The sequence below is a fragment of the Canis aureus genome, chromosome 13 (assembly GCF_053574225.1).
Source record: "Canis aureus isolate CA01 chromosome 13, VMU_Caureus_v.1.0, whole genome shotgun sequence".
NCBI classification, from domain to species: domain Eukaryota; kingdom Metazoa; phylum Chordata; class Mammalia; order Carnivora; family Canidae; genus Canis; species Canis aureus.
Window position 1 is genome coordinate 34,586,721 of NC_135623.1, and position 12,579 is coordinate 34,599,299.

The 12,579-nt window shown below is 34.4% G+C and overlaps 1 protein-coding gene across 5 annotated transcripts in view; it reads right to left on the minus strand.

Annotated features, from left to right (window-relative positions):
- MGAT4C (MGAT4 family member C) overlaps window positions 1-12,579 on the minus strand; it is a 719,810-nt gene that overhangs the window by 494,244 nt on the left and 212,987 nt on the right. The gene's annotated exons all lie outside the window — the stretch shown is intronic.

Below are 12,579 nucleotides of genomic sequence, written 5' to 3' on the forward strand. Positions count from 1 at the left end.
TACTGGAATTGTTTTCATCAGTATTGAGTTTTTTCTCTGTCACATGTAGAAGAAAGTTTGACATGTATACTTTATTTTTGCTTATATCAAATTTTAATTATTGTAGCCTTTCCACAAAGTAAGGTTGTTTTTTCTTCTACATTCTCTTCCTCCTCTCCTTGTTTTTCTCTCCTTCTCTGTTCTTTTATTTTATTATATATATATAATATATGTATAATATATATAATATTTTATTTATTTATTTATTTGTTTGTTTATTTATTTATTTTATTTAAGAGAGATAGAAAGTGTAAGAGAGAGAGGGAGAGAGTATCTGGAACAGACTCCACGCTGAGTGCAGAGCCTAATGTGGGGCTTGATTCCACAACCATGAGACCATGATAGGAGCTGAAAACAAGTCGAGCACTCAACCAACTGAGCTATCCAGGTACCCCTCTTCTTTCTTGTTCTTACATCCTCATCAAGTCCAATGTGCCTGAATCATTTTTCTTTTCTTTTTTTTTTTTTTTCTTTAGAGTGGGGAAGGGAAGAGGGAGAGAGAATATTAAGCAGGCTCCATGCCCAGAACAGAGCCTGTTGTGGGGCTTTATCTCACAACCCTGAGCCAAAATCAAGAATTGGACACTTAACCAACTGAGCCACCCAGGGCCCCCATGCCTGAGTTATTTATAACAAATATAAATGTTCTTTTTTTTTTTTTTTAAATATAAATGTTTTAAGAAATTATAATCTCAGATTCCTTGGTGGCTCAGTGGTTGAGTATCTGCCTTTGACTTGGGGCATGAATCCAGAGTCCTGGGATCGAGTCCCACATCGGGCTCCCTGCATGGAGCCTGCCTCTCCCTCAGCTGTGTCTCTGCTTCTCTCTGTGTGTGTCTTTCATGAATAGATAAATAAAATCTTTAAAAAAGGAAATTTTAATCTCCACGACAGCAGGGGTTTCTTAACTATTTAGCTCATTGTTATATTGCTCATGTATCTAACAATGTCTGAGTCATAGAAAGCAGTAAGACAAATTTCAGTTAAATGACACACATGACAATGTACAGTTAAATTATTGTCAATTACATGCTATTTCTTCATAAAGTAAATATTTCATAATTTTTGTTTATTTCTGTGTTAGAGCAGAACTAAAGTGTCTCAATACGTGATATACTCAAAACACCAGAATCAAAGTGGTGGAATTAAATAACTGTGGTCAAAACACCCGGAATTTTGCCAAGTCTTGTCTGACTAGACCAATCCAACAACAAAAAGAGGTAGCTGAATGATGTTCCCTGTTTGTCAGTGGGAAGCATGTACATCTCAAATTTTTCAGAATACACTAAAATATTTCACAGTACAGGTAGGTTTCTCTACTGGAAATGCTCTCTACTCAACACTGGTTATCTTTTTGTATTTCAGATCTCAGTTGAAATGTCAATTTTGAGAGAATTCTATTCCTGTGATGCCATCTAAAAATGTTTCCCCACCTCTCTGTTATTCTCTGTCTCTTAATATCTCATACTGTTCCATGTGCATATGATCATACTCATACATGTCTGCATATGTATGCTTAGTTTACGGGTGTCTGTCTCCCAGATTAGAGATTAAATTTATGGAGGGCTGACTTACATGATCATCTTCTATTTCAATTATATCCTCAGATTCTGAAGCCACATTGAGCTTAATTCAAATTCTGACTCTTCACATCATTAGGTGTGTGATTTGGGGTAACTTAGTTTAATCACTAGCTATGCTTTAATCTGCTTATCTGTAAAATATTATAGAAGCTACTCATACATTTTTGTGAAGATGAAAAATCTCAATACATGTAAAGCATTTATAACTGGGTATAGCACATTATAAATATATATGTATTATCTATTATTTTTAAATATACAATATAAGTAAACATCTAGAAAAAAACTGAGGGAGGCTAAATCCAAAGGAGGAGTCTGACCATCTTATAGCCTGACTTTACCATGTGTAACATTTTCATTATTTAACTTCTCTGTATCTTAATCAGGCCATCTATGAAATTGGCATTATAATCACTCATAGCGATTTCATGAATTACAATATAAAACCTATTTACAACAGAGCCTGTTACATAGTGAAACTATTTTAAAAGTGATCTATTTTGATAATAATGATGTTGATGGTGATGAGTCTATAAAGGTATCCAAAATACATGAAAAATTAAGAGTAACATGGTAAGATCACTAGTGACTTATTTGCTACTTTAGATGTCCTTAACATGCATTGCTTATAACATGTTTTTAGTAAATAAGAAAATATTAGTATTCTTCAAACTTGAAGTGTATCTAATTGTCAATGTTTCATCAGAAAGGATCGTACAAAGTTGCTCACCAGCTTATGATATTAGAGTCCTATCAAATGCATATAATTGTTAAGTCATCTGACAAGTTTAATTACTGGCTACACCTATTGGCTTATGTCTAGAAATACGTTTCATTTTAATTCAAATATGCTAATATATAGTGAGTGCATTTCTCATAGTTTTAGATTTAATGATGCTTTATTTCCTTATAATAAAAACCCATTTGTTTCTCACCCCCTCCAAATTTTAGTATTGCCTGATTGATGAATGACAACTTCAAACTAAATAGGATAGGTAGAAAAATGAAAAAAATATAAAGGGAATTATAAAGACTTTATAAAAGAAGCTATTGATTTCCCGATGGTTGCTAGGTAACTATTGTGAAGTAAACTGCATAAACACTCCTCTTGATTTTAATGAGTAGCATCAAAAATATGTATACATATGATGCAATTCTCATTTGATATTAGCCATGATATTTTTATTTTTCTTACTGGCAAAGAATACTGAAATAATAAACATTTTAAAAAAAATATCAGCATGTTATCTAGGTAAGTATTTCTGTAAAGTAGTTTAAAAGCTTGTGTACCAGCCCATAATTATCAGAGAAATTACTTAAGGTCATTTTTATATCTAATCCATGGCAATAAAGTTGCAGCTCAGTCAGCAAAACCTTGGCATAACCTTTATTTCGTTCAGAAAATTCTATTAATTCTAATTGTTGCAGTCTTGATGAAAGTGTGATTCAATATTCTCTAACTGACCTTGGGCCATTTCCTTTAAGGAGTGACCATGTGACCAATAAAGGTATATATAAGTCTATTTGGCTTTATTAAACTCACACCTACCCTAAACTCAAAGTAAAAGAAAAATATAAAATAATCCTGTATGAATAAAGTTTTATACAAACTTTAACATAGACTTCAAAAGTATATAGCTAAATAACTAAATCTGATCCTTCTCACTTACTCTGTTTACTTCCACTGAAGCAGCCTCACACTCCCATAGAAACTTTTTCTATTACCCTCTATATTTCTAAGACTGTCTCCTCTAGTTTGTTTTACCTAGAGACTTACTTCTTCCTGATGATACCAGTTTGTCTATAGCTCATTTGGACAGATGACCATATATTTTCACCAAAATGACTTTGAGAGTAGAGTTGCATGAAGCTAACTCTCTAAAACTCGAAAGCATTACTATTTTACAAGCTCATTTTTAGAAAAGTCAATTTGAAGCTTCTCTTCCAGTGGGGCCACCTGATACCACTTCACTCAGCATAAATTTATCTCAGATACCTCACTCTGGGTTTACCAGAAAATGTCAACATCCGTTCAGAAATTTCTAGAACTTCTTGTTCCCTACCCATTTATAAAACACTTTCAATTTGTACTCATGCTTCCATCCTTTCTTTACATTTCAGCATAGAGGTGCCCCTTCCACTTACTGTCACTCACATATATGGGACTTTCTATTTGTTTTTTCCAAATTCATGGCACATAGACACAGGTATACAAGTGTTCAGGTAACCCCATGGCCCTCTCTATCAAATATTTCTTTTCTCATAGTTCTTAAAAATGAAACGGCATGTTTAAGTATACTTAAAAAAAAAAACACAGTATTTTAAGAAATATTTGTCTCTACCTGTTGATCTTTAGAGCACCTCTTGGACCACTGCTGCATGTTCTCTCTCATTGACATGCCACTGAAATTGCTTCCACTAAGGACACAAGTGATTATCTGTTAAATTCAACAAACCTTTTTCAATATTGATTTCACTTTTGGACATACCTGCCATTATTTGTGCTTCCTATTTAGAATCTCTCCTTCATTATCAGCCATAATGCCTCTCTCTCCAAGAGAGATTACCGCCATATCTTCCTCTGTCTACACTTTTTTTTTTTTTTCACAAGATCTCCCTCTATTATCTCACATTAATTGTGGATATCAGACTTCTACTTGATCCTCTTTTCTTTTCAACTTGCACATTATTCATGGGGGAAGATCTTATCAGTCTGTTTAGTTTCATCACTATGCATTGGGGGCCTCTAAACAATACTGCTAGTCAAGTTTTCCTTCTTACCACTAGATATTTACTTAGTGTGCAAGGCAATATAAACTCAGCATTTCTATATTAATTTCTTATCACTGTTGTAACAAAATGTCACAAACTTAGTGCTTAAAACTATAAATATATATGTATATATCTATTTCTATTTACTTATATCTATCTATCATCTATCTATCTATCATCTATCATCTATCATCTATCTATCTATCATCTATCTATCATCATCATCTATCAAATCTTACAATTTTAGATGTCAGAAGGCTAAAATGGGTCTTACTGAGCACAAAATCAAAGTGCCAGCATCATTTCTGGGAGTTCTAGGGGAGAATTATTTCGCTGTTTTTCTCCTGCTTCTGGAAGCTGCCCACTTTTCTTGGTTTATGGCCCCTTCTTTTATCTTCAAAGCTAGCAGTATAACATCTTTAAATCTCTTTCTTTCCCTGACTTCTGCTTCTGTTTTCATATTTTCTTCTTTGAAAAGAAGGGTCCTTGTGATTACATGGGATTTGCCTAGGTAATCCAATATAAATGCCCTCATTTCAGGATCCTTAATTACAACTGCAAAGTCCCTTTTGTCATAGAAGGTAACTTATTTACAGGTGCGAGAATTAAGATCTAGGATATTTATGGGAAAATTATCCTGCCTATCACAATGTCCAAAACCTAAATGATCTTTTTTTCTTTCCATATACCAGTGTCTTCCTGAATCTTCTGGCAACATCCTACACTAATAACTCCTTGTTGCAAGGTAGGGAAAAGGAAGTGCCTGCTTTGTAGGATAGTTAGCAGCATCCTTGGCTCCTACTTATGACGTCAGTAGCACCCTTTCCTAGCTACAACAACCAAAAATGCCTCCAGAGATTGCCAAACATTCCGAGACAAATCATCCCCAGTTAACAATCACTACCTGAAACATTATTCTTTTCTTTTTTTCCATTAAGTCAGTGAAGATGAACCATCTTTGATCCAGTTCTAAATTAGGAATCTGGGAGTTAATCTGAACTCCTCCCCCTTACCTTCTATAGCCAATGTCAGCAGGTACTGCCAATCTTATCTCTTTACTTTCTTTCTATTGCCTTTGCCACTGATATTTTTGGCTCTTTTCCCCCCTTTTCCTGGATCATGGCAGCAGTCTTTCAAGCATTGTTGCTGACTTCACTCACTCTTGTTTTATTTTTATTTCTGAATTGTCCTCAAGGTCTCACTTAGCTACTGCTTCGCCTAAGCTTTTTTTGGCACTAATTCAAGTCTCTCAACTCCTTTGGCTTTACTCTGGCTCATTTGTTCATAGTACATGCTATGATAGAATATTAATGATATTTTTGTTGTTCTATACCTGGACTATATTATGGATATGCTATTCCACAAGTGCTGTCTCCATTACATTTACAGTGTTTTAAAAGATTTACCATGCACATGTTTCTGTGTACTTATAGAAGTAGAGATTTTGAAATCAAAGGGAAAATTCTAAATCCGACCACACTGCTGGGTTTAGTATCTAATTGGTTCATGCCATCCATGTTGCTTGAATTGGATACTGGCATTCATTTTAGTATAGGTTAGTGTCAAATGGAAAAAGTTGCCACCATTAATTCCAGTTTTGCAGGAAGACTATCATTTATTACCTTCTTTTTATTTTAAAGGTTTTATTTATTTATTCATGAGAGACACAGAGAGGAAAAGAGAGGAGCAGAGACATTGGCAGAGGGAGAAGCAGGCTCCAGGCAGGGAGCCCAATGTGGGACTCAATCCCAGGACTCCAGGATCAGGCCCTGAGTCGAAGGCAGACATTCAACCGCTGAGCCGCCCAGGCATCCCTTTCTCCCTTTTTTAAAATCTGGGTACTGCTTATAAAAATATTGCTTCCAATTTATAAATAATATGTTAATTTTAAAGGTGAAATATCAATCAGGTTAACTTTAGTCCATATATAACTGCTTAAATTTTAGCCATATCCATATATGATCAATGTTATTTACTTAATATTTTCTTTTAACTTGAAGCACTCTTTCCTAGATTCATTTTAATAATAATAATATTCATTAATTTATCAGTTTGATTTGCTAGTAATATTTTCCAATGTATTTTAAAACACATTAAAATACAGTTTATACTTGCAATATTTTCTACAGTGGTATATTTAGGAAACCAGCTTTGGTGGGAAGCAATCAATTTAGTCCACGAGGTACGGAGATAAAATCAAAGGTGAATATGACACATAGTCCTTTTGTTACCAGTATACTACAGACAAAAAGGAAGATTTTAAATGCCTTAAAGAAAACCTTGAATAAGTGGCAAAGTTGGAATTCAAAGTAATGGAAGTGGTGCAGTGATATAGCTTATATACTCTCTGAAGCAATCCGTAATAGATTAAGAATGTATGAAAAAAAAAAAAAGAATGTATGATAAATTCTTCCTGAACAGAATACGAGTGTGTGTGTGTGTGCTTGCATGTGGTGCATGTGTGTGTGCTTGCATGTGGTGCATGCATGCATGGGTGTGTGTGTGTATGCACATGCATCATTCCTATTATCGGCTTTAATCCTATCCATTAGCATGGATAATGGGGAGTTACCATAAAATATTTTAAATTTATCTGAATAAGAAACTCAAGGAAAATCCCCACATTGCTGCTAGAATGTTAAAGGTTCTGTAAATTTAAGGTCAAAGAGATGAAATATAGATTAAGCACTTATATTTCCACCTCGGTTTTCAGAAGCCCTTTTAAAAAGACAGTTCACATTAAACACATGGTTATAAATCCTATATAAAATAACTCACTTTAAAGTTTATTTTATCCATAATTTTTTTTACCTTTATCAATAAAATCATGTCCCTTTCAAAAACTTAGTGATAATTGTATGTTTTATGATGTCATTTTGACCATAACTTACCTTTTCTTGTTTGTTTTTTTAATTTTTTTTTTAATTTTTATTTATTTATGACAGTCACAGAGAGAGAGAGAGAAGCAGAGACACAGGCAGAGGGAGAAGCAGGCTCCATGCACCTGGAGCCCGACGTGGGATTCGATCCCGGGTCTCCAGGATCGGCCCTGGGCCAAAGGCAGGCGCCAAACTGCTGCGCCACCCAGGGATCCCAACCTTTTCTTGTTTGAATCTAGATATGCACAGGGCAAGAAAGGATACTTTTCCAACTTTTCAATATCAAATTAGATAGAGAGACTTTCTGAACTTGAAGGATATTTTTACTTTAAAGATTAGCTTTAAAAATTGAACCAAATGTGGAATTAAAATAAAGACAGAGAGATTTTTTAAAAATAAATTAACTTAGTCAATTTTTATCTAGAAAATATACTTAAAAATTCTAAGAATAACCTTTATCTCCTTTCTCTCCCTCACTTCCTATCCCTTTTGTATTGAATCAGTCATGCAATCCTGTGGTTTCTATAATCAATATATCCCTGAAATTATTTTTTATTTCTTTATAATTTTTCCTTTTAATACATAATCTTGATTATGTCACTCCATTGCTCAAAATCCTTTAGAAGGTCATTGAAGGACAGGCATTTTACTATCATGTCTGTTGACCTTCATATTCGCATCTCCTATAATTCTCCCATATGGATCCTTTGGTTATGTAGACATATTGAACTACTTTTCTTCAAATGTGCCCTGCTTACTCATGTGGTCCTTATCTTTTTATAGGCTGCCCTCTTAATTTATAATGTTTTTCCTTAGCTAGTTTTATTTGCTTTAAATAAACTTCTGATTATTGTACAAACCAGCTTAAAACTCAACTCCTCTGTTGACACTGCCTGTCCCATCTCTTAGTGTTATACATTCTTCGTGGAGCTTAAATGAAGAAGTATATTAAGAAATCATATATCATATCTCAATCCCTCCCTCCCTCCTTCCTTAGCATAGAGGATACCTTGAAGGCAAATGTCATATGTATTTCCAATTTAACCATCATATATATTATATATAGATACTCATAAAAGGGATCCATACTAGTTTTAGTATAGACAGAATTTTTATCTTTCTCCCCAGTCTACTCTCTGACCCAAGAGCACAGGCATTTACTTATTACTTATCTACCTAATAGTACTTAACTCATCAGAATGTTGGAATGAATAAATGAAATATCACAGAGCCTAGCACATGGTATGTGTGGGAGAAATCCTAAAAATTTCATTTTCTCATAATTATTAAAGTTTTTACATGCAGTCATAATGCCATGTCTATTTTTTATATATAGACAATTAGAAATATAAAAGGCAAAATGAACTAAAGTTTATCTGAAAATTATGCATTTCTTTCATTTATCTATGAAAGATGAAGAACACGGAAATAGCTTGCCTGTAATCCCACACTTCAAGTTTATGAAGAAGTAAAAACTAGAGTCCATTTCATTTAATCTTTTAATTTTATGCTCTCTCACACATTCAAAATACATGTATTGAACTAATTTGATGCTTAATACAAGGCTACTTTTAATATATACTTACAGGACTTCCTTACCACCATCAGCACCCTAGAATCTGAGCTTCATAAAGATAAAAATGATATGAGCTTCCTTGACCACTCTGTAAAGTGCTCCTTGGCAGTTGTAGTATATTCATTAAATATGGTAGAAGCAATATCTTATATTCATTTTAGTGTTCTGGAAAAGAGTTCCTCATATACACATCTAAATCAGCTTCTTAGGATTTATTATTTAATTTTCTAAAAGCTTGACTTTAACATAATTTATCTCTCAGAATGTTGGCTATTATCTTCAAAATCCAGAACCCATGTATTGCATGTTCCTGTAAAATTATGTACAAGACGCATTTTCCTTGCACCATTCTTTCCTTTACATAAGTTCCTCAGAAAGATACCTTAAATTCCTGTAAATATTACTACATCTATGAGAACCAAGAATTACGTCTCATATGATACTCTAAAAACCACACTGAAACTAGAACATATACAGGCTCTCACAGCCTGTGAGAACTGTGTATTCCTAGAAACTTCCTAGAAACTCTACTTTGGAAGTACTTTTTTTTTTTTTTTTCCATTTTCTAAAACGAAACAAAAAACAAACCCAATTATATGGAAGTTAACATATCTCCTTTACCCCCACCTTGAATTTTTTTTTTCTTTCTCTCACTTCCTACTACAATTAGGATATGGATATCTATGTATTTTGATGTCAATAGATAGATGATAGATAGGTAGATAGATAGATAGATAGATAGATAGATAGAAAGAAAGAAAGATAGATAGATAGATAGATAGATAGATAGATAGATAGATAGTTGGGATCTAGCTCCTCCGAAGACCTCTATTCATAAGGCTTCAGTTCCAGATAAAGCTAGGAAAGATGTTTTCTTTGCTCCCACAGTACCCAAAGAGAACTTCAAGTTTATCACCTACCATACTAACAAATTACTATTATTGATTAATTATATTTATTTATTGATATACACTCAGTTATTTTTGCTATGTCAGCGCCTGGCACAGAGCTTCAGACATCACAGATACTCAATAGTTGCTGTTTAATTTGAAGTTTAGAATACATTTTCTAAGCCCAAACATCAATTTCTTAATTTATTTTGCAGTTAAATCATCTTCTCAATTTTATAATAATAATATCTTCAGCTATTATATTTGGAACCAAGTGGGTTACTCTATTATGCATGTTAAAATATTTAATGCTAGAAATGTACATATATGGATGCGTGATTAAATCTTGCATAAGATTTAACAATTCTATTATTTGGTTCATAAACAGCAAAGTGAATGCAATTAGAAATATATGCTGCTTACTTGATTAAAATTGTTCCTCATTTGAGCTAATAACAACTGACTTCATTGATTGAGCACTTAGTGTGTGCTAAGCAAGTGTATTTATAATTGCATTGAACTTTTGCCATGTTTTTATTATTTTCTCTTTACTAGTGAGGGGCTTGAGGATTAAGTTAGATAATATGTGTCACATTTCATTTCTAAAGCTTGTCTTTGAAATACTCTTTTCCAAAGTGATACATTGGCTAGATCTATAGTTGGCTGAAATATACAAGTATGCCAAACAGCTTCCTGTTTCACTTCAAAGTTAAAGCTTTAGTTTATGCAGTGCGGTTATCTTCCCCTCGGCAACACACACACACACACACACACACACACACCCTGTGTCTTCATCCTCTACTCATGACCTCTTTCATCCATGGCACCTAAACTAGTCTCCTTTTTTTAAAACTCTCCAAGCTCACTTTTGCCAGTGGTTTACATGTTCCATTTTTTAGACATAAATGTTCTTACATAGATACCTTTACGATAATTGGACCCATTTTGTGTATCTAATCAAACTTCCTCAGTGACCATCCAAATTTAAATAGCAAACCTCTCCCCTAGGTTTCCTGATCATGCCTGTCTGATGTATTTTCCTCTATGACACTTTTTATCACTTGACATATTTAGCCTTTTTCTTAAAAACATACGTCCTGTCCCTATACAGGCTGACACCAGTAAGGATTTTTGTCTGTTTGGTCTAATACATATCCCTAGGGCATAGGTCAATCTTTGTTTTATATTAGGTGCTCAAATAATCCTTGTGGAATGAAATATTAAGTAAATGAACAATGCGAGAAAAGAAAATGCTTAAAGCCCACAATAACTCGGGCAAAAACAACAGTTAGCACAGAACTGATTATAGTTAAGTTACATGATTAAGGGCATCCAGAAGGCTCAGTCGGTTAAGCATCAGACTCTTGATTTCTTTTCAGTTCAGGTCATGATCTCAGGGTCATGGGATCAGCCCCAGGTCAGGCTCTGCACTGGGCATAGAGCCTGCTTAAGATTCTCTCTCTCCCTCTGCCCCTTCCTCTTTGTCTTTTCCCATCCCTCTCTAAGAGAAAAAAAAAAAAATAGAAAGAGAGAGAGAGAGAGAGCTGCATAATTTACTAAAAATCACGTCCTTGGAAGTCAGAGAAGCTTAAACTTAAATTTAAATTTAAATTCACCCCTGCTCTATCGCTTTGTGACCATGGCAGGCTTGTTAGTACATTCTTCAGGCCTTATATCCAGTACGGCTAAAAATGCTAATAATTCCTCACAGCCTTATTTTACGTGCTGAATAAGAAGACATGGACCAGTTAGTTGCATTTTCGTCTTTCTTCCTTATACCCTGTAGGGTATGATACACATACACAAAGTGAATATCGAATTTATCTTCCAAAACAAAACTCAGTAAGAGTGAAAGGGGGCACTATTTATAATTATACTGGGGATGACAGACACACATCAGCACTACCCCAAGTAAACCAGAACTTATAATTAACCCACCTAATAGGTACACATAAATTCAGATATCAAAAGGAATTAAAGGCACGCCAAGTGTGCTGAGCATAGTGGATTAGCACCGAGCATCATTTACATTGTTCCCAGAGGCTGGAGAGCTGAAAATGTTTCCCAAGATTCTCTTTCATTTAGGTTTTTGAGTATGCATTAAATTTAGCCAGTTAAATGCATAGTGTGAGATCTAGAAGGTAGAACTACAAGAAAGACTGTTCTTCCTTTGCTTTGGCTATTGCTGCAGAACAGCACAGTATTATCAAGATTTTATTTTTACTTTTATTTTTAAATTTTGGCAACAGAGCCCTGTGTCTACTCACTGTGTGCTTTGGGAGGAAGCTGTGCACCCGTGGCTTTCTGGTCTCTGGAGCTCAGCCACAGTGGTACTTTCTTGAAGTCAGACAGACCTGGCAAGCTCCCTGGTAAGCTCTTCCTGCGTAGAGTGGTTCTGAGTGTTAGGCCTAGAGCTCCTTCAAGTGATGGGTAAGCATCTAAGTTCTTATATAAAATCTCTTTCTGCTGCTAATTGCCCAGGCAGCTTTTTGTTTTCTGCAACTGAGAGCTACACGCACCAAGACGAGCCAGAGCCTACAGATTCAGAGTGCTGCTGCTCCACTTCATGCGAATATAATCTTTTCCTAAGTGGTTGTGGTTGATCTGTTTCAATAGTGTACTAATGAAAGTTGAAATATGTCTTCACTTCAGTCATGTCTCAAGAAAAATTATCACTCTCTCTAATTGGTTTCTCCTCAGGAGGTTTTACTTCAAATAAGCCTGTTATAAATAAATATTTCTGGGAAAAAAAAGTGTTACCTGTTGAATTACAGGAAAAAGTGACACAGGATCATTAACATTCTTATGATACACATACAATATTAATCTTCAACAGTGTC